Source organism: Bidens hawaiensis, unplaced genomic scaffold (genome assembly GCF_021521415.1).
Source record: "Bidens hawaiensis isolate Kalapana, Puna unplaced genomic scaffold, B.hawaiensis_p1.1 tig00051851_1, whole genome shotgun sequence".
Taxonomy (NCBI): domain Eukaryota; kingdom Viridiplantae; phylum Streptophyta; class Magnoliopsida; order Asterales; family Asteraceae; genus Bidens; species Bidens hawaiensis.
In genome coordinates this window covers 77,314-87,396 of record NW_027499313.1, presented here as the reverse complement: position 1 = coordinate 87,396, position 10,083 = coordinate 77,314, and positions in this window count along the sequence as shown.

Sequence of the window (10,083 nt, the reverse complement as noted above, 5' to 3'; positions counted from 1 at the left end):
GCTTGCAATTGTCGAGCAATCATTTCGGTCACTTCCGCCTCAGATAAAGGGTTTGCCTTCTTCGGGGCCATTCTATAAAATAATCAATTATATAATAATTAATATCGTCTCACTATAACCAGCACAACTTTACGATGTTACAATTTCACAACACACAACTATGCCAAAGAAAACACATTTGTATTAATTATAATCATTACTATACATATGCATCCAAAATTAGCGCATAGGCTTAACCTGGTATAGGCCAGCGCTTGTATATACGTATCAAAATTTGTCACTAAGTGACATGTAGACTTAACCCGATAAGGACCAGTGCTTGAAATAGTACTAAACCACAAACAACTCCCAAGTCAGCCCAACACGCTGTAACAAAATGCTGCTTGGGATATCAAAAGACTATATACATAAGGCTAGACTACTATGTCCTATCCATCCTTTGTAACATGAAGCCACAACCAAACAACAGCAGCCACTAGGGCCGCATTAACCGCTAAGCATACTCCTAATAGTATCATTGCCCGATCCTGACGCCCGTGGCTGTGAGCATTGGATCTTTGCACAATTCTGATTTCTTGCTGCATGTACCACATGTGATCTTGCATATCATGTCTATGATGGTTTAGGTTATTTATCGAATGTGATTGTTCTAAAAGCTGATCAGTCGCTAAACCCAACCATGCTGAATCAGAATGACGAGGTGGCTCGGGTACCGGGGCGGGTAAACCCCAAGTAGGAATAGGTATCTCAGTGACCTGGACACGTGATGTTTCTCCCCTATGGTACGTAGATCGAGGTGGGGAGAGGTGTGCTCAGGTGGCCGCACTGAAATACGAGCGGTCTGACGGTTTCTAATAGTGAGTGGGGGTACTGGTGTATGTTGTACGGGTGGAGTAGGGGATCTGGGTGCTCTAATAGGTGAATGATAAGCACTAGTAGCTCCCTGTCCTACAACATTCCTAGGGGATTCCCTAGGGGGATAGGTGTCACAACGGTAACCCGATAAGTCGGGTTGAGCTGAGGGTACCTCGTGAGGAATTATCGCATCTGAACCTTCTTCCATTTCGTCTGATTCCTCCCCAGTTTCCTCTTCTGGATCCTCCTCTTCCTCCTCCTCAGACCATGTTGGTAGGGTATTAGATAAACAATCAGTAGATCTTGACATATTCCTGCACAATGGTTAGTAATAAGAATAATATCCTTCTATATTAATCATAGTAAAATACATGCAGGTATTTATACACATAAGCACAAATAATCGTTTATATACACAGATATTTATTTATTATTATATTTTATACACATATGTAGTTGTTTTTACCTATTCGATTGTTTATCGACTTCTTCTCGAATTTCCTCGTACAAACAAGTCCGTTATTATGTTCTGGACCATAATAACCCACTTGTCCATTCGCGTTCATCACGAGAATCATCAGTGTAAATTATTTAATATTATTTTATTCCCAGAGTTAATCGAGCCTACGGTTATCTTAGGGTATCCTAAGAGACATCCTAATTCTTTATAACCAATGGCTCTGATACCAACTTCTGTCACACCCCGACTAGGTAGTTGCGGAAGCGTAATACGGGAATGTAATAGATAACACTGGTATCAACAACATTGTTTATAAAGAAATTCACAAACTAATTTACATCATATTACATGGGTTGGTACTATGTTTACAAACTAGATGAGAATCACATGACTGGGTTACGAGCTTTTTATTTAATATTATATATCTGCGTCTATTCACAGCTATTCAACTCTTCTTCTAACACCAAGCACGTAAGCAAATCATTCCACTTTTGCTTTACCTGAAAAGCATGTTAAAACGGGTCAACTACGTCTAGTTGGTGAGTTTCAAGTTTCACGAGTATCAACGAAATCAGTATACGAGTTCGTACAGTTTACAGTGTGTATATATACATGTATGTGTATGATTTATTATTCTAAGCCACAAGTGAAACCGAAACGAGCTACAACGCATGGCCTCCACTGCCCATGCACTCCTGTTGGCATTTAACAGCCACTTTGCCCCAAGTATGTACTATGTCTAACACCACATAGCAGTATGTAATAAGTTTAAATGACAATGTGCAACTGGGTTAACATGTTCCGGCATACCCCACCGGCTCTGTCAGTTGGGTTTGTCAAACCGATAGTACTATCCACACGTCACCGGCACGAAGTTAATCACTTGTGTTTGTGGGGACTTGTCAAGTGTTAGTACTTAGATAATCCAAATCATCACACGTTTTCAAGTATATAAGTATATGTAAACATGCTTTTCACCCCAAAAGTTCGTAAAAGAGTTTAGAAAGTGGGGGTCGTGAAACTCACCTTATCGTAGTTCGCACGGAAATTACGTATCAATAAGTCAGGTGCCTCGCTTATAGCCTGATTCCTATAAACGGTATCGTATCGTTAATACTAGTACAGTGTTCAAGCAAAGTCGGGCTGTATAGATAATCTGGGTATAGCTGTTCGGCCCAGAGCATGACCATAGTCTTAGATTGTGACATTGTATACTACGAAATGTTTAAAACTGGATTTGGCTCAGTTTCACCGTTTCCCGAGCCTAGCCAAGTTGATTGTTTATACGTTTCGGGATTAGGTAAGATCACATAAACTTAAGTAAATATATTGATTGATAAAATGATTTGATTTATTAAAGAATTTTAAGGTTTCGGTATCTGGTTTGATCGCAGGGTTCGTTTCCGTTTTCACACGGGTTTGATTATACAAAACGCGCACAATCCACCCGAATTATCTGGAATTCCCGTAAAAAGTTCGTTTTTATCAATATCATTCAAACATATGATATTTAACCACTTTTGACATTTTGACATACCAGTCAGTCCGTTAAACACAAAACTGCCGGTTTCGTTAAAACAATTATAATTTAAATCTTTGATTAATCATAACTAAATATGTACTTATATATAAATTATGTAAATTTTTGTAAAAATACATTAAGACATGGAGAATTTTATAAAAATATTTTCAGAAATTTTATGATTAATTATTTATTTATAAAAATTCATTTAATAGGTTATAATCGTGTAATAAAAAGCCCGTTTATATCAAACGACCTCCGAAAAATCCGATAATTTTTACAAATGGCCTCAATGTTATTACATAGCCCCTGCAAAATCTCCAGAACCTAACTCTTTTGAAAAAATGCCTTTTTGTTCGTTTTTCGGCTGTTAAAATTCAGTTAAACCATAATTGCACAAACCATACTTAGACATTTCCAATGATCCCCAAACTTTACCAGTGATCTTACCATCACATATTAAACTCCAAAACCAAGTTTCATAATTTTTCAATATGTTTAGCTATTTTTCCCAAATAAACGCTCATAAACGGAAATAAATTCACCAAATATTCTCCGTTTATCGAAAAATTACCAAATTTGAACAAGGACTCTTTTAAATGATCCTTAATGTCCCTGAAAATTTTCACAACCTAATACTAAACAGCCCCTAAACGAGTGTTACGGGTTTACCTTGTCGGTTCTCGATGAGTTTTGCTTGCCTAAACGACTCTCCGGGTCTCGGGTTGCAAACTCAGTGTATCTACATATCATATAACATCAAACCAAGCATAAATCATCCATGTGACAGCCTTGATAATTAGGGTTTCGGTTTTGGGTTCAAACCGAACTTTCTAACCGTAAAAACGTTGTATTCATTTTCTAATCCGCGTTTTTGACCAAAAAAGTATATATTCCTGGTTTTTAAATATGTTTAACATCAAAACATGATTTTACTTGATTTTTATGATTTTTGGATGGTTAAACATGTTTAATACTAATCAAAACACTTTTATAAGATTATAACTTAGTTAAAAGATGGTTAAAAGTTCATGGAAATGAAACTTACATGTGGGTTTGGGGCAAGGGTTTGGAAGAACAGCTGAAGGGAAGTCTGGTCTTTAAGTTTATTGCATAAAATTATGTAGCTTATTCAAGAAGTCTTGTAAAAAATATCTTTGGTGGGTTATAGTGTAGGGCGGCCGCAAATAAGGTGGGGTGCCTCGGTTTTCGTGCCACGCATAAAATTCGGTCTAAAATTTAGTTCGGGTTCGGTTTTTCGCCAGAAAACTAGTTCGAGTGCGAAAACCAACGAGAAAACGAGTGTTTTTCAGCCTAGTTTTGTAAAATAAGAAAAACGTACTGAATCGTTGTAAAATTCCAAAATATTTTCACGGATTGCTTAGAACATGTCATATAAGTGTTTTATAAATCTTTTTCGGCTTAACGGATGCTACAATGCTCGTTTTGATATTAACGATTGCGTTTAAGCTTATAGCGTATCGATAAACGAAACCTTTTTCGTTTAAAGAGTTTTAAACGTATTGGGGCCTAAATATCAATATGTTAGCCTCTATAACATATATATAACTCGTATACGACCCCTCAGTATGTATACGGGTCATAATTAGTATCGGTCGGTTACTCGTTTACGCACTACGAATTAACCGAATTATCGTTTACTTGCTACGTAGTGAATATAGTATACCTCGTTTTGTCACGAATGTCACATCTATCGAAGATTTGAAGAAGGATTTTCCCTTCATTGCCTCGCCTCTTACATAGTTTTGGAGGAAAAGAGTAAAGTATTATTGGAATGAGGAGCGAGAAAAGAGTTTTGAAGAATTGAATAAATGACTCGTATCTGCTCTGATAGTTAATCTTTAATCTGGGTCAGGTGGCTTGTTAGAACAAAAGGAACTAATGGAGCTATTGTAAGAATTGCTAGAATTGGGATTCATAAGACCAAGTGTCTCACCATGGGGTGCACAGGTCTTGTTTGTATAGAAGAAGGATGGTAGCATGCGTTTATGTATTGACTACCGAGAGTTGAGTAAGATTACCAATCGAAATCGGTGCCTCTACCTCGTATAAATGACCTTTTCGGCCAACTTCAGGCGCTCAGTTTTTCTCGAAAGTTTATCTGAGGTCAAGGTTATCATCAACTAAAGATCTAGAATGAGGATGTTCCAAAATCTGTTTTTCGTACTTGTTATGGTCATTATGAGTTTTTGGTTATTCTTTATTGTTTTCAAAATGCGACTTTTGGCTCAACCAAGTTTCATTCCTTGGTCATATAGTATCCGCATAAGGACTCAAGATGGACCCTACCAAGATTGAAGCAATTACACATTTGGCTAGACCCACTGCTGCTACAGAAGTTTGAAGTTTCTTCTGCCTGGCTAGCTACTATCGAAGATTTGTAGAAGGATTTTCCGACATTTCCTCGCCTCTTACGCAGTTTTTGAGGAAAGGAGTAAAGTATTCTTGGAATAAGGAGCGGGAAAAGAGGTTGTAGAATTGAAGAAATGACTCGTATCTGCCCTCATACTTGCTCTTCCTTCTGGATCAGGAGGCTTGTTAGAATTAAAGGAACTAAAGGAGCAATTGCAAGAATTGCTAGAAGTTGGATTGTTAAGACCAAGTGTCTCACCATGGGGTGCACCGGTCTTGTTTGTATAGAAGAAGGACGGTAGCATGCGTTTATGTATTGACTACCAAGAGTTGAGTAAGATTACCATTCGAAATCGGTGCTTCTACCTCGTATAAATGACCTATTCGACCAACTTAAGGGCGCTCATTTTTCTCAAAAATTGATCTGAGGTCAGGTTATCATCAGCTAAAGATCAAGAATGAGGATGTTCCTAAAACTGCTTTTTGTACTCGTTTTGGTCAATATGAGTTGTTGGTTATGCCTTTTGGTCTAACCAATGCCCCTACAGTTTTCATGGACTTGATGAATAGAGTATTTCACGAGTTCTTGATTAAATTCGTTATTGTTTTCATTGATTATATCTTAGTATATTCTAGAAGTAAAGAAGAACACGAAAAACACATGCAAAAAGTGCTTGGGACTTTGTGACAAAAAAATGTGATTGCAAAATTTTCAAAATGCGACTTTTGGCTCAACCAAGTTGCATTCCTTTGTCATATAGTATCCGCATATTGAATCATGATAGACCCTGCCTAGATTGAGGCAATTACAAATTGGCCTAGGCCCACTCTGCTACAGAAGTTCGAAGTTTCTTATGTCTGGCTGGCTACTATCGAAGATTTGAAGAAGGATTTTCCGTCATTACCTCGCCTCTTACGCATTTGTTGAGGAAATGAGTAAGGTATTCTGGGAATGAGGAGAGAGAAAAGAGTTTTGAAGAATTGAAGAAATGACTCGTATTTGCTCTTATATTTACTCTTTCATCTGGGTCAGGAGGCCTGTTAGAATAAAAGGAACTATATGAGCTATTGTAAGAATTTCTAGAATTGGGATTCATAAGACAAAGTGTCTCACCATGGGGTGCCTAGTCTTGTTTGTGTACAATAAGGATGGTAGCATGCTTTTATGTACTGACTACCGAGAGTTTAAAAAGATTACCATTTGAAATCAGTGCATCTACCTCGTATAAATGACCTATTCGACCAACTTCAGGGTGCTCAGTTTTTCTCAAAAATTGATCTGAGGTCAAGGTTATCATTAGCTAAAGATCTAGAATGAGGATGTTCCAAAAATTCTTTTTCGTACTCGTTATGGTCATTATGAGTTTTTGGTCATTCTTTATTTTTTTCAAAATGCGACTTTTGGCTCAACCAAGTTGCATTCCTTGGTCATATAGTATCTGCAGAAGGACTCAAAATGGACCTTACCAAGATTGAAGTAACTACAAATTTGGCTAGACCTACTTCTGCTACAGAAGTTTGAAGTTTCTTGTGCCTGGCTGGCTACTATTGAAGATTTGTAGAAGGATTTTCCGTCATTGCCTCGCCTCTTACGCAGTTTTTTAGGAAAGGAGTTAAGTATTCATGGAATGAGGAGCAGGAAAAGTGGTTGAAGAATTGAAGAGATGACTCGTATCTGCCCTGATGCTTGCTCTTCCTTCTCGATCAGGAGGCTTGTTAGAAACGAAGGAACTAAAGAAGCAATTGCAAGAATTGCTAGAATTGGGATTCATAAGACCAAGTTACACACCATGTGGTGAACCGGTCTTGTTTTTATAGAAGAAGGACGGTAGCATGCGTTTATGTATTGACTACCGAGAGTTGAATAAGATTACCATTCGAAATCGGTACCCTATACCTCGTATAGATGACCTTTTCGACCAACTTCAAGGGGCTCAGTTTTTCTCAAAAGTTGATCTGAGGTCAGGTTATCGTCAGCTAAAGATAAAGAATGAGAATGTTCCAAAAACTTCTTTTCGTACTCGTTATGGTCATTATGAGTTTTTGGTTATGCCTTATGGTCTAACCAATGCCCTGCTGTTTTCATGGACTTGATGAACCAAGTATTTCATGAGTTCTTGGATAAATTCTTCATTGTTTTCATCGATGTTATCTTGGTATATTCTACAAGTAAAGAAGAACACGAAGAACACATGCATAAAGGTGCTCGGGAAGTTGCGACAAAAAAAATTTGAAAGTAAAATTTTCAACATGTGACTTTAGGCTTAACCAAGTTGCATTCCTTTGTTATATAGTATCTGAAGAATGAATCATGAAGGACCCTACCAAGATTATGGCAATTACAAATTGGCCTAGACCCACTTCCGCTACAGAAGTTTGAATTTTCTTATGCCTGGCTGGCTACTATCGAAGATATGAATAAGGATTTTCCGTCATTGCTTCACCTCTTACGCATTTATAGAGGAAAGGAGTAAAGTATTCTTCAAATGAGGATCGAGAAAAGAGTTTTGAGAGTTGAAGAAAAGACTCGTATCTACTCTGATACTTACTCTTCTTTCTAGATCAGGAGGCTTGTTAGAATTAAAGGAACTAAAGAAACAATTGCAAGAATTACTAGAATTGGGATTCATAAGACCAAGTGTCACACCATGTGGTGCCCCGTTCTTGTTTGTATAGAAGAAGGATGGTAGCATGCGTTTATGTATTGACTACCGAAAGTTGAATAAGATTACCATTCGAAATCGGTACCCTATACCTCGTATAGATGACCTTCAAGGCGCTCAGTTTTTCTTAAAAATTGATCTGAGGTCATGTAATCATCAGCTATAGATCAAGAATGAGGATGTTTCTAAAACTTATTTTCGTACTCGATATGGTCATTATGAGTTTTTGGTTATGCCTTTTGGTCTTACCAATGCCCTTTCAGTTTTCATGGACTTGATGAACCGAGAATTTCACGAGTTCTTGTAAAAATTCTTTATTTTTATCATCGATGTTATCTTGGTATATTCTACTAGTAAAGAAGAACACGAAGAACAATGCATAAAGTTTCTTGGGACGTTGCGACAAAAAAATTTGAAAGCAAAATTTTCGAAATGTAACTTTGGGCTCAACCAAGTTGCATTCCTTGGTCATATAGTATCCGCAAAAGGAATCAAGATGGACCCTACCAAGATTGAGGCAATTACAAATTGGCCTAGACCATTTATACTACAGAAGTTCAAAGCTTCCTAGGCCCGGCAGGCTACTATTGAAGATTTGTCAAAAGGATTTTACGTCAATGCTTCACCTCTTACGAAGATTTTGGGGAAATGAGTTAAGTAATCTTGAAATGAGGAGAGAGAAAAGAGTTTTGAAAAATTAAAGAAACGACTCGTATCTGCTCTAATAGTTACTCTTTCATCTGCGTCAGCAGGCGTGTTAGAATAAAAGGAAATAAAGGAGCTATTGCAAGAATTGCTAGAATTGGGATTCATAAGAGCAAGTGTCTCACCATGGGGTGCACCGGTCTTGTTTGTATAGAAGATGGACGGGAACATGCGGTTATGTACTGACTACCAAGAGTTGAATAAGATTACCGTTCGAAATCAGTGCCTCTACCTCGTATGAATGGCCATTTCGACCGACTTCAGGGCGCTCATTATTCTAGAAAATTGATCTGAGGTCAGGTTATCATCAGCTAAAGATCAAGAATGAGGATGTTCCTAAAATTGCTTTACGTACTCGTTTTGGTCATTATGAGTTGTTGGTTATGCCTTGTAACGATTCCGGCAAAATCAGGTATACCCTAGCCGGTATATACTATTTATGTGTTATTTAATAATGAATATATGAATTATAATGCGTTGATACGAGTATGTATGATTCACCGTACGGTTATACTCGATTATACAGTTAATCGTATTGGAAATACGATTAACCGATTAACGGTTATTGAAGCCCGAACGAATCGAGGATACATTATAGACGAGATATATAATATTTAGTGATGTTTACGAAGTGTTAAAGCTTCGGGATAAGTGAATTAAAGCACAGAAAAAGAATTTTCGATTTAATGGTACGTCGGTACATTAAACGAAACCTTTAATACCAAACCAAGCAAGAGACGATCGATCAAGCCGAAAAAGATGCACAATTATTAATAATATGATGTTTTAAGTTAATAAATGTCATGGTTTAAGTTTTTAAAGTTTTTAAATCGGTTTTATAAAAATTTCATTTTTTAAGCCGAAAACGACCGTTTTAGCCTCGTTTTAAGCTAAATTAAACATTTAACCGAAAAACGAACTTCACCAGATTATCCAAAACATTATCCGGATTCCCAAAATCTGAATGAATGGCTAGAAATGGAGAAGTGGGTCCCACCCCACCCCCCTCTTTGGTCCGATCGGATAAGGGGGTAACACCCCTTACTTTGTTATTTTTTTTTAAAACAAACATCTCCATGATCTTCAACTCTCTCCATTCTATGATCTAAAGATCCAAAATTTTAGTAAGAAAACCGAGGTAAAAATCGAGTTATGTACGTGTTCATCTTCTTTTCTTGAGTTTATTTGCAAGAAAATGAGGTTTCAAGTGAAAAAGGGTGAAAACCCGAGATGAAAACCGATTCTTGCATGATCAAGTGATGTATACGGGTTATACAAGGGATCTTGGTCCAAGAAAGGAATTAAACGAACCAAAAACGAATTTTTACGGTTTAAACTTTAGTTTTGAAACAATAACCGAAACTATAGTGTAAGAGGCTTGATTGTGAGTGTAACTTGCTTGGTATTGTGGTATGTTGGTTGTAGGTTCTGTATTTAGTGGTAGATAAGGCGGAAAGACGAGTTTGTAGCTTGTAGTGGCGGAGATCGAAAGGTATATTCGGTTT